Here is a 16,469-nt window from a genome sequence, read left to right as displayed (position 1 = left end):
AAGCCTCCGAAGAACCTCTGATACCAGTTTATTAGGTCTGGCCCCAGAAAATTGATGAAAGGATTTTTGACAACCCTAAAAGACAAATAACAAAGTAAAAAAATAAATAAAACAGGAATATAGGAATTTATGTGGTTTGGTCAAATTGATCTATGTCCACGGGCAGAGGAGGAGCAATATTTTACTATAAAAAAGAGAGTACAAATATGTTTTAGGAAAGTGTTCCTAGGCCTAAAACACCTAATACTTAAAACACAAGAGAGTCCAAAATATTTTACTAAACAAAAAAGGCTTAATGATCCAAAGGTCCAAATAGCCCACTAAAGCTCTTTTGGTTTAGTGCATCGAATCCCATCACAGGCCAATTATATTTATAGGCAACTAAGGGAAAGCTCCCTTGTACAAAAGGCGATGTGAGACAAAGCCACTTTAACAGAAATCTTTCAAGAAATTAAAAATAAAGGTGTCTTGAGCTGATCAAATTTTGAAAGTTTTGCAGAAACTTATTAATAGAACCAAATAGATGGAGGGCCCTCAGAATTACCACATTATACAGCTTGCAAATCGGGTTTGGCAGAACCTTAATATGAGTTCCTGACATAGTAAGGTATCTTAAATGTGTTAGCTTGTTGATTTTGGAGGGCAGTTCCTTGAGAAAATCTGCATCCTCCAGATTTAGTACACGCAAGAACACAACTCTAGCAACACTTGGTGAGGAACATCATATTTCAAGAACAACATGTGCAGATTTCTTGCCTTTTCTTCCAACAGATTTTGGGGTACGTCATTTGATGTGCTCAATGTGGGGCATCTTTTTTCAGCACTTGAAACAGACTTGCAAGATCATGCACAGGATCATGCATCTTACAGCTAATGACATTGTCATATATATACTTCTCCACATGTTGAAGTAAGCAGTTTTGGAGTAAAATGTGGAAAATCTTTACCCCTGTTTTCTCTGTCACATCACTTCCTTGATTTGAATACCAAAATCCTTCGGATATCCACAGTTGGGCCAGTTGTTCCTTTTTCAATTTGAAGTCCCTATTAAATATTGAGCAATAAGTAAAGCATTTTTTGGCAGGAGGAGTCGGCAAATGATCAAAGTTCAACTTCAGTATTTGCAAGATGCTACTACCATATTCATCTCCATTTACATGAGAAAGGCCATCATTCAAACTTGGTATCCATTCAGATTTTCCCTTATTGGTAAAATTCCCCCTTCCAGATTTGTTCCACGTAGGATAACTAGGATTTAAATCTCACGGTCACTATTTCCTTTTCTTGCTTCTTTCCTCCCCCCCCCCCTTACAAACAATTTAAGTTCAAGAACATAATTGTTTCCTCTTTTCATTTAAGGACAAAGTTACAATGCTGATAATTATGATAGCAATATTCGGACAACCTACTATTGTAGGTTTTTATTGACTCTAGCGGCACATTTTTTTTAACGTCTTTCAATATTGTATTAGAATAATTAATATTAGTATTAGTAAATTCTTAAATAAAATTGGTAATTATATCTCCTAACTAGTGAATATGGCCACGGTTGGATTTTTCTAAAAGGTGAAACCTGAATCGATCCATATAGGGATGGTTACGGTTACAGTTCTTGAACTTTCAATTCCGATCCAATTTTAGTTCCGATTTTATTCTGGTTATGGTTTCAATTTCCTTTGATTAAGATTCCAGTTCTTTTAATTATGCTTAAACGCTTTTGTAATAAAATTGATTCTAAGAAAATATGATAATGAATGTTAAAAAAATAAACCTTATTGTATTATCAAGTGCAAGGAAAAAGAAAAATGACGCAAATTGTATTAAAAAAAATCTCAATGCTGATTAGATTAGATAGGTCTGGAAGTTAGATTAGTTATGAGGCATAGACTTTTTAATGGAATGGGATAATGGGTTGTTGGATTAAAATAGGAGTTGCTGGTGTTAGATGCTGACTATTAATATTGAAATTTAAACTAGCCAAATAGTTTTATGTAGCAAATGACTTTTTAGACTATTTGAAGGGGTCCTAATAAGTGTTTATTATGTGTGCTTTTAAGTAGTCTTTTAGGCTTATTTTTGGTATAATTTAGGGTTTTTATGGTGTAACTTGCTCTCTGAATGTCCAACTAAATGTGCAAATTTCGTTATATTTGCAGGAATTGACAAGAGTTATCAACGTTTTTGGGAGGTGGATCATTTGAGCTCATTAGTGATCAATTCAACAAGTGATTTGGAAAGTAAAAGAGCATCAAATGCAAGTGTTATTGGTGCATTTCATGAACAAGTACTTAGACATCTTGCTAGCACTCTTGATGAAGTGGAGCAAAAAAAAGGCAAGAAAATGTACCAGAATAGAAACTACGACTTTGAATATGCGAGCTGAGGTCAAGTATTGTGCTCTATTTCACTGCAATTTGTTCTGCAACATGCTCTATTTTCACACATCTTTCTAGCTCAACTCCAGCACAGAATTTCGACTGCACATGCTCAAGATTCCTTAGGGAAGAGAAAAGAAGCTTTATGTCATATTATTAACCACTTTTTGACTTTCCTAACATTATATATGTAAGAATCATTGAGAAAAAGGAGAGTTAGTCATTAGAGAGAATTATTATCAGATTTTAGTTCAAGAGTTTAGTGTTAGCATTTTCTTGTTGTTTCTTGCAAGAAACTTGTAAGAACAATTGGAGATTTCATTGCACAACTCATTTTTGTTGAAGAAATAGAAGATTTGGGAGTTTGTTCATCATTTTGGCTAAACTTTCTTTATCTATCATTTTACTTGTGATTTAGTATGTGTTCATGCAATGAAACTATATTCTTTCTTGTTACATATCACATGAGTTTCTGAATTTCTAAATCTAGGGAGTATATGAAACTTTTGGCTATTTGATATGAGTTGAATATGATTTACACTTGCTATCTCTTATATTAAATAATTCATTTATGCATGAGTATCACTTGTTGTTGCTTGATCATTAATAACAAGTTATTTGTTGTTATTACTCAATAAAGTTGGTGATAATGATAGAACAATATATATGGAACTTAAAGAGTAGACTCATGAGAATAAAGATATATCTAAGTGAATTGCATTTCATTAAGAAAACAAGAGTAGATCTAGTTATTAACAATGAAAATAGGGAAAACCCTAGTCTAGGTCATTCCATTATGAGAGTGAGTTTTGATAATATTTGGAAATAAATCCCTAATTAAACAAGAGTAGTAACAAATAGAAATTTATGCTTTGAGTAATCAATTTACATATTATTCAATCAAATTTATTTTTCTTTAAACTAAACTTACTAATAGTAAAAGAAAAAAATTTTCATCTTTAAGTGAAAAAATAACCTATATCCTTGCATTATGAAGTGTATTGAAACTATTACTCTCCTCGATTATCGTCCTCCTATTCTACTCTCACAATCATCCTAATTGTTTCTAACAAATTTGCATTTTTTTCTAATGCTATTTATTATTGCAATTTTCTCTTTTAATTAATGGCCAACACTAACTATTTAATAAAATAACATTAATGACCTCAAAATAGCAATTAGTATACAAATACTTTTAAAAAATCTAAATTTTTTTCGAGATAATGCTCATAAAAATAAGATCCAAATGCTAATAAAAATCACATGCACAAATATAATCAATTGAGTAATTCAAATTAAATTCATTTTATGTATAAAACAATCCTAAAGTAATTAGCACACTATGATACCATGTTGTATTAACAACAAAAAATAATTTTTGACTAAAATTCTCAAATATCCATGACATGTGTATGAAAGATATTTTACCATATTGTATCTCACATCTACTCATTGATGTTAATTTCAGGAGGAAAATTTTTATAATAAAATCATTTTGAATTTAGTTTTGAGATTTAAAAAAATAAAAATATTTTGGGAATTATTTTTTTATTTTCTCAAAATTAAAAAAAATGTTGTATTTTATCAATTGTTGTCATTGACACTTATTGTCTAGACCAACTTTTATCAATGTAAAATTAGTGCCATTCACAATAATTGAATCAAGTTGCACAAGTTCTGCAAGCTGCAAGAAAGCTTTTTGGCTGAAGAACTGGCCTTGAAACTGGCCCAACACTAGCAAGCATGGCTGGTTTGTGATCATGAACTGTCTCAGTAACCCATGATGTAACCAATGTTGGTTTTGAAGCCAAATAACTCTATAAAGAAGACCGAATCAACTTTTGCACAAAATATAAAAGTTATAGTTCTTTGAGTTTGCTTTCCAATTCCTCAAAAATCAGGTCAATTGGAAGTTTGAATGCTGAGATATGTTCAAAATACTAAGGACTAATTTGAAGAACATTGTAGCTGAAATATGCTTCAGTAACTTAGACTTTTGGCTACGAAAACATAAGAATTAGACTTTGATGTCTCATAAGAATCGTAGAGATTAGCATTGATTTATCCAAATGTAAATATTTAACTCAAGTAACAATATAAATAATAGATATTTAAAAAAAAAGAAAAGAAAATATGTGCTTAATTGATCGAGGTCAAACAACAAATTCCATTAATGGATAACTAGTACATGTTAAATTATATTTTCATTTTGCTAGAAATCAATACATATTATCTATCAACCAAGGACTCAATTACTAATTCTTTCTACAAATCATACCTAAACTTGTGATGTGATACGTATTGCATTTGCTCACCTTTATACTCATGTCATTGTCCTTTCTCTCTAATTATTTTTTAAGGGTGCAAAATTCTTTTGATTATAATAGTGAAAAAGCACTAAATTTTTTATGAAATTATTTCAATTTATTTACAAAATGTTACTACTTTTAGGGGAAACTGTGTATTGTAAGAATGGTTTAATAATTTTCTGATAACAACAACTACGACATTAAAAAGGCAAAAAGACTTGATTTTATTGTGCTTTAATTATTAATACTTTTACCAATAATAATATGAATAGTAAGATTGGTGCAAATTTCAAAACAATAAACACATGAATATGGTAAATTTTAGGCCGATCAAACTAATATAAGGAATGTAAGCCATAAAGTAGTAAGTTTTAGTCATTTGTGAAATGACAATTAAAACAGTTTACACACCATTCACCCATAAAAACTTAATATTATTATAAAATGGCATTTTTAGAAGTTTACGTACCATTTATCCATAAAAACTTAAGGTTATTCTCATAAATCTTACTAATTTTGGCTAAGTGTAAGCTTCACAAGCATAATGTTGAGTTTTTGCAATAAAATAATAGCATAGTTAACTAAAATCTGGAAAACATAAAATACAATATATAATATGTGTCTATATTATATATCATTAAAAGTGCAACCCAAAAAATATGAGTTTGGCAAAAAGTGCATAGAAATCCATATGTAAATAATACAAAATATATTTGAAAGCTACGAAACTTAATATATGAGTAAAATTACTATAATTTTCAAAGATTATGCTACATTAATACAAGTTTAAATTTTATGCTTGTGTCCCAGACAATAAATATATTAAAATTTTATCATCTTATTATACTCATAGATATTAAATTATAGAAATTGTGATATATAAACAAGTGCTATTTTATATATAAACAGGAGGATTTCCAAACCTTCAAGCTTTTCAAAAATTGAAAATAGCTTGGAATTTATAATACAACAAAATTTTATTGCATGTTTTATAAGGTTATGTGAAAAGTAGAATTATTTTTCATAGTATTTTTAGAATGTATAAAACACTGAAGATTTTTAAATGAAAGAAACAATCATGTATTACACAAATATTTTATACGTACTCACTCACTATAATACTAAGTTTCAATTTTTAATAAAAAAATCCTAGCATTATTTCAAATAAACAACCTACTGCTAGTTTGATATAAGTTTTTAAAGTAAAATACTAAATTTTGTGCCCCAAACTAGTAAGTTTTTATCATTAATCAAATTTACTATATTATCAATAAAAGCTTACAATTATTTGTACTAAACTTACCCTCTATTATAGGACTGCGAATGAACCAAGCCGCTCACTCGAGTTCAATCAATATCGAGCTTGAGTCGAGCTCGAACTCGACTTCAAAATATTAAGCTCGTTAACTCGCGAGTTCGAATATATATATATATATATATATTAAGTATATATATTTTTTTATTTTTATTTTGAGTATATATATTTTTTATTTTTTTATTTTAATAGTAAAATTACATATATATTCTTAATATTTTATTATTTATTAAGAAAAAAAATATTATTTTATTTATTTTTTAAAAAATAAAAATAATTATTTTTTATTTTTTTGAACTTGAGCTTTAAATTGGTAGCTCGTCGAGCTCGAGCTCGAGTTCAAGTTCGAGTTCGAGTTCAATAAAACTAAGTCAAGACTCGGCTTGATTAGGCCAAAAGTCAATTCGACTCGGCTCGTTTGTAGCTCTACCCTCTAAAAAGTACAAGTAATTTTGGGATATAAAGTAGTAATTTATTCCCAAAAAAAAGTAGGTTTCATATTTATTTTAATTTACTTTTTGAAACATAAAAGTTACTAGTTTGTTACATTAATTGACTACTTTAGATGACCAACTTACCACCAATTTTTTAGGCATTATCCTATATAGGTGGATGGATCCAACAATTAATCAAATGATCATTAAAAATGTGATAACTTGTAGTATCACGTAAAAACTTTTGTTAGGATAACAATGGTTACTGGAGCATTTTCCTTCATTTAAATTAGACATACGAGATTATTCTCCACGAAATTTGTTTCCCAATCTTGTTTATCGCCAATATCCATCCCATTGAGTTTTCTTCCTTGTGTGCTATATGTTTTATTCTATAAACAAACTAGTATGAGTCTACGAGAGCACGTGCGATACACGTGGCGTAATGAAGGATTTGCTTTAATAAAATTTTATTTCTATAACCAACATCTTAAACGTCCATAATAGTCCAATAGCCATCCAAAACTCATAACAAGAGTCATAACTCTAGGGTATTTGAGGGGATGCTTGTCCACTATTTGAAAGCTCTCAAGGATGTTCATATTTTTTTTCCTTTAAAAAAATATTTTAAGCTACTAATTGTCCCCTAAGGAATTTTCAAAACATGTTATATTGATATGAAGGCTTATATGCATATATATTTCACCCCCTCAAATTAAAATTTCTAGTTCCATTCTCTAGTGCATATTTATTCATTGCCAGCACCTGTTTGAACAAATGAAGAGAACAAGACAAAGCTCATGAAACAAGTTTTTTTAGGAATAGCATTAGTGCTACCAGAAATCATCCTTTTTTGGGTAACTTATGATTAGAGATGACAACAAGGTGAGGTGGTGAGGTAACCCTTTCTTGCCTCCCATCCCATCACCCAAAAACCCCCTATCCACTGCTTTATCTCTCACTGCCCCCATCCCTGTCATATCCTTTGCCCTACCCTTTCTCGTTATCTTGATCAGTGCCTCGCCCTGCCCTATTACTATTTTCATTTTTATATTTGACTTTATTTTCATATATGTAGAGTACTAATAATTTTTTTAAATTTTTAGAAAAAATTAACATGAAATAATGTTTAAAAATTATTTTGATCTTGTCAATGTGATACTCTATATTTGATGTTATATAAAATCTAAATCAATTACCGTTATTTTTTTATAAATTACATGCCATAACAAAGAAAAAAAGAGCAAACTAACATAACAAGTTTACCATTAAGCCATAAAAAATTAACAAATTTTATCATAAGAAAATATCACATTATCAATTTCATTTTATATGTATATAATTATATTATATTATGTATTTTATATTTATATATAATACTAACAAAATTAAGTGAGCGGCGCTAGTACTCTCTAGCTCCCCGTCCAGTTTAAAGTGTGGGGAGATTTACTCCCCCCACCCCTTACTTCATGAATTTATTACTTCAAGTTTACATTAATTTGATGGTTCTATAATGAACTAACAAATTACGAGAGGATGAATGTTCAAACGTATTTCTTGAGGAGAAATATAGACGTCCACACTTATTAATTTCATAACCTTAAAACTATTTTTTGAAATTTGAACACTTCAAGCTTGGGTTAGCACGACTGTTTCGAAGCCGCTACCCGCCTTACGGCAAACTTTATAGTGGTCATTGAGCAAATTATAAGATTTCCTATATAAGTGTTTTTTTTTTAAATCCAAATGATAGTTTTTTATTAATAATCAGCAGCAATACAAGGAATTTGAGAGTTGGAAGCACAACCCCCAGCAACAACTAAGAACCTGAGAAACTACGCCTTGTCAACCTGCACACATACATAGCCAAGCCCTCGACAATGAAGATTCAAAGCCGCCCAAATCCTCCCTGGAAGCAGATCAGGCGACGTACAAAAGAACACCGATGCAAGTCGCAACTTAGACAGCATATTTGCAAAGGAATTAGCCTCCCTAAATATATGCTGAATCAACGCTGAAAAGAAAATTAACAGCGCTCGTATCCTCCTGAGCGTGTTATAGAGCGGCCACTTGGCCACTGCTCCTGTAGTGAACAATCAAACCAGGCTTTCTGAGTCCACCTTTATCACCAGCCGCTCCTAGAGCTGTTTCGAACACCGCTAAAGTCCATACAATAGCGAGGCACTTTCTGCAAATAGCATATCACTCTCCCCAAACTCCTTGTAGAAAGCAAAAATTAACTTACCATCCGAGTTGCGCAACAAACCACCCCCATAAGCACGGCCTTGACTAACACTTGCATCCGTATTTAGCGTGAACCAGTGTATCAAAGGTTTCGTCTAGGTGACCGCAACTGCACTATGCTTCAGACTCATAGTTACCGCCCAACAAGACCATGGGTCCTCCAGGTCACCCCTAAAGTTGTTCCCTGATAACATCCCAGCCCTCCCCAATTGCTCAACTAACTGCTCCACCATGAAAACCACATCTCATGCCTGATAAGGAAGGCCTTCAAATTGAGCCTTATTTCTCCTCTTCCACAAGAACTAGAAAACTAGCAATAGAATGATTGTTCTTATGTGACCCCGCAATATCCGGTGAGTAGAACAGTACCACGAAAGAAGTGTGGCTGAAACAAAGGAGGAAAGACCATCCAAAATCCCGAATCTTTTCCGAATATCACCCCACACCTCTCTTGCTACTGAACCAGTCACAAAAACATGCAATAAGGACTCCTCCGCTGCAAAACAACAGGGACATTGACAGCCCAAAGAGATACCTCACCTCTTCAGAACCATCTCTAGGGGAACCCATCCCCGAATCAACTTCCATGCAAAGAAAGACATCTTGAGGGGGACACTACAATTCCAAACAAATTTGGCCACATGTGAGACACTATGCCTCTGTCTATTAGATTCCCATGCAGCTCTGACTGAAATTCTCCTGTGGCAGCACCGAACCATACCATGCAACCTCCTGGTCTGGATATAACTAGGCATCTTGTATTTGATGCACCAAACTCTTTGGCACCCATTCCCTCAGCCTCTCAGCCTTCCATCCACCATTATCAAAAAAACTCTGCTAGCAACATATGCGAAAGGTTTAAAATAGAAGCCATCTCGACAAGTGGTAGGTCAAAAAGCCAACGGTCGTACTAGAAGTTAACAAACCCCTTGCTATCTAAGTTGCTCAATAACTATTCGCATCTTGCTAACTATTTGACAATGGTTCTAGCCAGTGCCAAAGCCAGAAAAAAATCTTAGTGGGGGCAAAAATAACACCAAAATTTTTTATCTACTCTTTTTTCTAATTTTTTTTAAGCAAAAAAAAAATAAATTCACCAACAAGTACAAATGGGGGAAGAAAGAGGGGCCGTCGGTTGTGAACGAAAAATAGGGGACTAGAGGAGGAAAGGGAACTTGGGGAGTGGGGACCAAAAGGAAAGATTGATATAATTGGTACTTGGCCTTATTGGGGGGAAAATGGGGGACCAGAGGAGGAAAGTGAATGATATAAATTTTGTGATCCATTCTTTCACATTTTTTCTAAAAAAACTCTAGGGGCATCTTTATAATCATGTTAAAATTGTATAACTATTATAGGAATTTAAGGGGGGCTGTGGGGCCCTTTAAATCCGCCCCTGGTTCTAGCTATCAACATTTAGATTTCTTTAAATAACAATAATGATTTAATTAATATTAACATGGGATAACTTTTTTTTAAGACTTGGTTTATTAAGCAAAATTGCAATATTAGATATGTTAACATTATCTGAAAATTAATACAATGGACACTTACCAACATTCAACATCAATATAATACAATATTCGATCAAATAATTGACTAACTCAAAAACCAAATGACTGATTTTCATTAAAATTGCTACTTCATATGAAAATATATACATATGTATCGCTTAGAACTTGGCAAAACTATTACATTAATTCCATTAAGAAAGATATCTAATTTTTTAAATTGTAGTACCCATTCACAAACTAAAAGTTTTGAGAGCTTTTAACTTTTTTTTGGGAATCTTCCAGCATATGTCTTCAATGATTACTTTTTCCCATGGCAATATATGGAGCAGTGAGTTATCTCCGAATCGGTAAAATCATGAATAGGGATTTAAAGAACTTTTTCTTTATTTTTTGTGCTCTACAAATCATATCAAAGAATATGAAGTCGAATTTCTTTGGTTGCCATAAGAAAATCCCCATTTGGGTTTGAGTGAATGGCCAAAAACATCACTAAACTATTAAAAATGGCATCCTCTCACCAAACTTTTTTTATGGCAAAAAAGGTCACTAAACTCGCAAAAAGGCTCTAGCGGAGTCATTTTACTGAATTTCAACGGTTTCTCGTCCGGTGGCATGGGCAACGTGGATTTGAGGAATATAGTCAAGGGGCAAAAATGTCCGAAAGATTATTGGAATAGGTAAAGCCATAGATTGTTTCCAAATGCACTCTCGAGTAGCCTCCCGTCTCCTCTGCCGACTCTGACCAGCCGCTACCGCAACCACCACCACCTTCCTCCATCACCACAATTATCACAACTCTTTCAGCAGCACCACCTTCTCGGAATCTCACCCAATATTCTCCCTCTATCTCCCCAACCACCACAACCTGTTCCCAAACCTCTGCTTCTTCTCCACCAGGGCAGCTCGACCTGTTTGTCCAAATCGATCCGACATCGAAGCCCGAGCCAGATAACTCCAAACCCACCGGCTATGGACTTATGCCCTGACCTTTAGCTGTATCGTGAGGTTTATAGTCATCGTTCTCAACCAATTTCAAGACCAACTCGTCTTCTACGTCACCCCAGCTGATGCCCTTGTGAAATATTCCCAAAACCCTTCAAAATCCAAGTTCCGTCTTGGCGGGCTCGTTCTAGAGGGCAGTTTGACGCAGATTCCCTCGTCGCCGAAGATGGAGTTCATGATTACAGACTTAATGATGGATATTTTGGTGAAGTACGAGGCTTCGTTGCTGAATTTGTTCCGGGAAAGGCATTTGGTTGTGGTAGAATGGTTTATTAGGAGCGAAATAGTAGTAGTAGCAATCACAAGATGGAATGGTTTATTAGGAGTAGGAAATGTTATTTTAAGGCCACTGAGGTTTTGGCTAAGCATATGATGAGAAATATATGCCTCCAGAAGTGGCGACGGCAATTGAGAAGAATAAGAAACCAGCAATTGAGAAGAATAAGAACGTTTTGATTTAGGAGCAACAGCAGTAGCAAGGAGCTGAGGGGAAAGGAGCCGTAGATGGGGCTGTTAGAACTGCAAAGTTTTAGAGGAATTGGTAATGATTTTGATTTTGACTTTGACGTGAGCTTCTATGGGTTCACTTGTCCCAACAAACCGTTGGACATTTTTGGCCCCATTAGAATATTCATACAACTCAAGGACCTTGTAACCGGATGAGAAACCGCTGAAATTCGGTAACATGACTTTGCTGGAGCGTTTTTGCGAGTTTAGTGACCTTTTTGGCCACAAAAAAAGTTTGGTGACCAGAGGGTGCCATTTTTAATAGTTTAGTGACCATTTGGGTCATTCACTCTTTGGGTTTTGGATAAGGGTGGCAATTTTTTCATATGATACGACAACACGACTCAAACATGATTTGAAATTAATGGCCATTAGCACAACCTGAATTTTAATGGGTTATTATTGGATCAACTTGTTAGTGGCACGAATATAAGCAGGTTGAGTCGAGTCAACCTCTACATTGACATGCTAACTCAATAAGGTGCTTACTTTATGATACTAATTAAACTCTATAGAAGTCATTTTGAATATTTAGTAGAAACTAACAATGATCAAATTTGGCTTGAAGATTTCAATTCGAAATTTTAAAAAGGGATAATTTTAGAAACCTCCACTGAGGTTTCTGACAATTTCACTAAGTTCTCTTGAGGTTTTCAATATTATAGTTATCTCCTTTGATGATAGACAATGACTATAATAACCTTCATAATTTTTCAAAAAACAAGCTAACAAGAAGGTAAAGATAACAAAAAAAAGGGAAATTACAAAAAAAGGAAAACAATTACAGATAAAAAAGGGAAAAGATGATAGAAAAAAGGAAATCAATTTTGGTTGACTAGGCCATATATTGCGGCCAAACTGTTTCAGCCATGGCCATTAAATTATAACTTTCTTTCACTCAAATATGCTAACAAGGCAGATGTCTCATTCCTTATCGTCTGCTTGCCATCACCATCTCTATCACTATTAGATGGTTAATTGTGCATATAATTTGTAAATAATTTCTCCTTTATTCTGCTAAAATATAATGTTAAGTGATAGATTCTACTGATAGTTGATTTTCAGTGTTACTTCTAGGAAATTGCTATGAAAAAGAGAATAAAAAGGCCATTAAAGCTGAATTTCCAGAAGACTACACTCTATAAGGCGTGACCACGTCTTATTCTACTCTAGAGTCTAAAGCTCGAGGGACACAAGATGAATCTATTGTTCGATTAAGAAATTAGCTACATCTCTTGGTTGTCCATATTAGCCACGAATTAGAAGTTCTAATTCATTGTGAAGTGGTGCATTCCATTTGGAAAGTAACTAGCCTATTGAATTTTTATTAGTTTATCAGTTTAAGTAGGAATAAGACTAGAAAAGGAAGTCTTTCCCTTTTAGTAGACTATTCATGTGAGACCAAGAGGAACGAATAAAGCCAGAAACGTTTCTCTAGCCTGGGGTTTCCTTTTCTCTTCAAAAACAATAAACCTTAATTTAGTTTTGGTTGCGAATCTGCCATGAGGAGCGGCTAGGTTTTTGTTCTAGTTGAAGGATAATTGAAACTTTGGTTCAATAATACTGTGAAAACAAATTTGATTTATTTGTTTCATTTATTTATGAGTATTTTTATATTTCCTATTCATTCATGATTATGATTATTTTATACTATTAAATAACTGGCCATTATTTAATTGTAGGAATAATCTACTGCCATCTAAAATATCAAATCCGTAATTATTTAATGGTTTTAGTATTTGTGATGAGTGATATAATTTGATTATAGAAGAAACTTTTGAATTTATGTCACCGGAATATATAATCTAATTTAAATGAACCGAGCTTATGTATTTGTTGGTTAGAATTGGTAGCTTCTCTAATTATTAATGCTGTCACTAAGTTCCCTTGAGGTTTTCAATATTACACTTACCTCCTTTGATGATAGACAATGACTATAATAACCTTCATAATTTTTCAAAAGACAAGCTATTGATAAAAAAGGAAAAGATAACAAAAAAAAGGAAAATGAAAAAAGGAAAACAATTTTGCTTGACTAGACCATATATTGTGGCCAAACTGTTTCAACCATGGCCATTAAATTATAACTTTCTTTCACTCAAATATGCTAACAGGGTGGATGTCTTCTTCCTTATCGTTAGCCTGCCATCACCGTCTCTACCGCCCTTCTCAAAGTGTTTCTTGAATTCCTAATCTCTTAAATGTTAATCCAAAACTTGTAACTCTTTTTTATTTTGCCACCCTAATCATTACAACATTGGTAATTGTATCCATAAATTGAAATAGAATGGAAATCTAAAATTTTTACATAGAAAACCCTTTAGAAGCCTTTACCTCACTAATCTTATTGTCATGCTACTGTTGTTGATGATGATGGAAGTAATCATCGCTGCCAACAACTCAATTGTTCATATCATTGAGTACAAAAAAACTACTGGATTACGGGAAAGTATAATTTGATAAATTGTACTAAAATTACTACCCAAAACTTGCACTTTGTTGATGTTTTGTCTGGTTCCTTGTAATAAAGATCAAACTGGCACTCAATAAAATTGTATCAAGTCAGAGAAAAAAATGTGGACTGATTTAGGATAGCTAGCTGAAATGTTGAGAGCAAAGGTTAGAAGAATTTTGGTGGCTGAGGGCTTGGCTGTTTGAGTGGGGAAAACGTAAGGATTGTGAGTTTTATGAATAATGGTTTGGTAGGCAATATATGGAAGAAACCTATGGAGAGGTAAAGATTGTGAAGATAAGAATTACAATGGTGGACTTTGGCATCTAAGACAAAGAGTTTGTTCAAAAGAAGAACTGACAAGAGTTTAAAAGTTTAGATGGATGTAGAAAATTGATAAGTATGTATTTTATGTATTTTAAGTATGTTTTATTCACTTTTTTAGCTAATGAACTAAGTTTCTAGTGAAATTATACATTTTATGGTTTAAATATCAAAAATTACATTTCTATAGATTTTAATGGTGAAATTTTCATGTTTTTGTAGGTATAATGATTCAATCATCAAGTAGAGTGAATGGAGAAGATATTTGGATGATTTTTTATGATTTGAAAGGTTTTGAAGAAAATATGAAGTGCAAAATATTCAAAAGATGAAATGCAATTAAGAGTAAAAGAGGAAAATTAGACAGCTTTGACACCTTGTGATATTTTAGATATATCTTGAGTTACAAGTATTAGATTGAGGTGATTCTCATGCCATTTTGAAGCTACCTCATAGATCTACATTTCTTATGTAGATGTCAAATCCAGTTCATAAGTTTTAAATTAAAATGTCAAAATACTGTCAGCCATTTTCATTGTCAAAAGCCGAAACAGAGTTTTGACCAGTTGAAGGTTTTTTGGTCATTTATCAGTCCACAAAGCTTCAAATTGGATGATTATAGAGGCATTGGAAAGATAATTCAAAGAGCTATAGTTTTCATGCCTTATAGAAGAGCTAGTTCAGCCTCCATGATTAAGAAAATATCAATGAAGATTGATACAAAAATAGAGCAAGGATAAAGATTGACCATAATTGAGCAGACCTGCAAAAAGGGCAAAAATGGGGGGTTAATAGGCGAGGTAGATCACATTTCTAGCTCATGTTTTCTTCAATTGTAGTTGCAACTTGCTGTGCAACTTGTGCTCTATTCACACAAGCCTTTTGACCAATTTATTTGCAAAAAATCTGGTTGGAATTAAGCAAGCAAGCATAGAGAATTCAAGAAACAACTTTTGGTGATTCCAAGATGCATTTCATATCACTTTAACAATTCACTCTAATCTTGAATTCTTTATAAATAGAATCCTTTGGAGAGCTTGTTTTATAACTTTAGAAGGCTAGAGACACTCCCAAAATGCAGTTTCACTAGTTTTTCTTAGTTCATTAGGTTAGTTCATTTGTTTAGTATAGAATAGTATAGTTTCCGTCATTTCTTGTATTAGCTAAATTTGGATGAGATAGAGGATGAAGATGGAGATGTTTGAAACTTATGTGACAAGGGTGATTTCTCTCATACCTCTTTGTTTCTTGTATTAATTCTTATGTTTAGTTATAATACAAGTTTGGTGGTTGTTTTTATGTGTTGTTAAAGTTTATACCTAGAGTTATTGATGAACATTATATAACTTGTTAGTGATGTTTACTTGGTTAATTGATAATATTATTTTGAGCAAGTTATTTATCATTTTTGTTTTTCTAATCATGATTAACCGGCCATTAATTGTGATAATCTTGAGATGTTAAACTTATCAGAATTGGGATTTAATACTAGTTCAAGGAAGTGAAAAACTTAGGGAGTACACTCAGAGAGTAGAGGTGCACCGATATGGCTTTAGTGAATTGTTTTATATAATTTCATAGAAAAAATGAATTTGTAATTAATTTTATAGCCACGAGATTAGGCATAACTTAGTTACAAGTATAGTTGATTCACTACAAGAGTAGATTTCACATACATGAGAAAATTACGCCATAACTAGTCAAGATAATAACATTCAATTAATTGGTAATTTCACTTGCTAGAGTAGTGAGGAATTCCATACTTCTAGGAGTTTTTTATTATTATTTATATTACTTATATTTCATATTTATAGTATAGATTTAATTTGTTGTATTTGTGGTAGTCTAAATAATAAAGAAGTTCGAAAACCATTGATAATTGACAATTGTTCCTGTGGATTCGACCCTTAATACCCTATACTCGCCCATGACCTTTATACTTGTAGAAAATTGTGTATGAGGTATTTAAAAATTTATAAATGTAAAATTTGAT

General features: G+C 32.6%; 1 pseudogene; it reads left to right on the top strand.

The window, feature by feature from the left end:
• Positions 1–10,803: 10,803 nt before the first annotated feature.
• LOC113766626 lies at positions 10,804–11,654 on the top strand (annotated as a pseudogene).
• Positions 11,655–16,469: the final 4,815 nt, after the last annotated feature.

This window comes from Coffea eugenioides, chromosome 3, assembly GCF_003713205.1.
Source record: "Coffea eugenioides isolate CCC68of chromosome 3, Ceug_1.0, whole genome shotgun sequence".
NCBI classification, from domain to species: Eukaryota; Viridiplantae; Streptophyta; class Magnoliopsida; order Gentianales; family Rubiaceae; genus Coffea; species Coffea eugenioides.
This window is presented reverse-complemented; position numbering and strand designations above follow the sequence as displayed.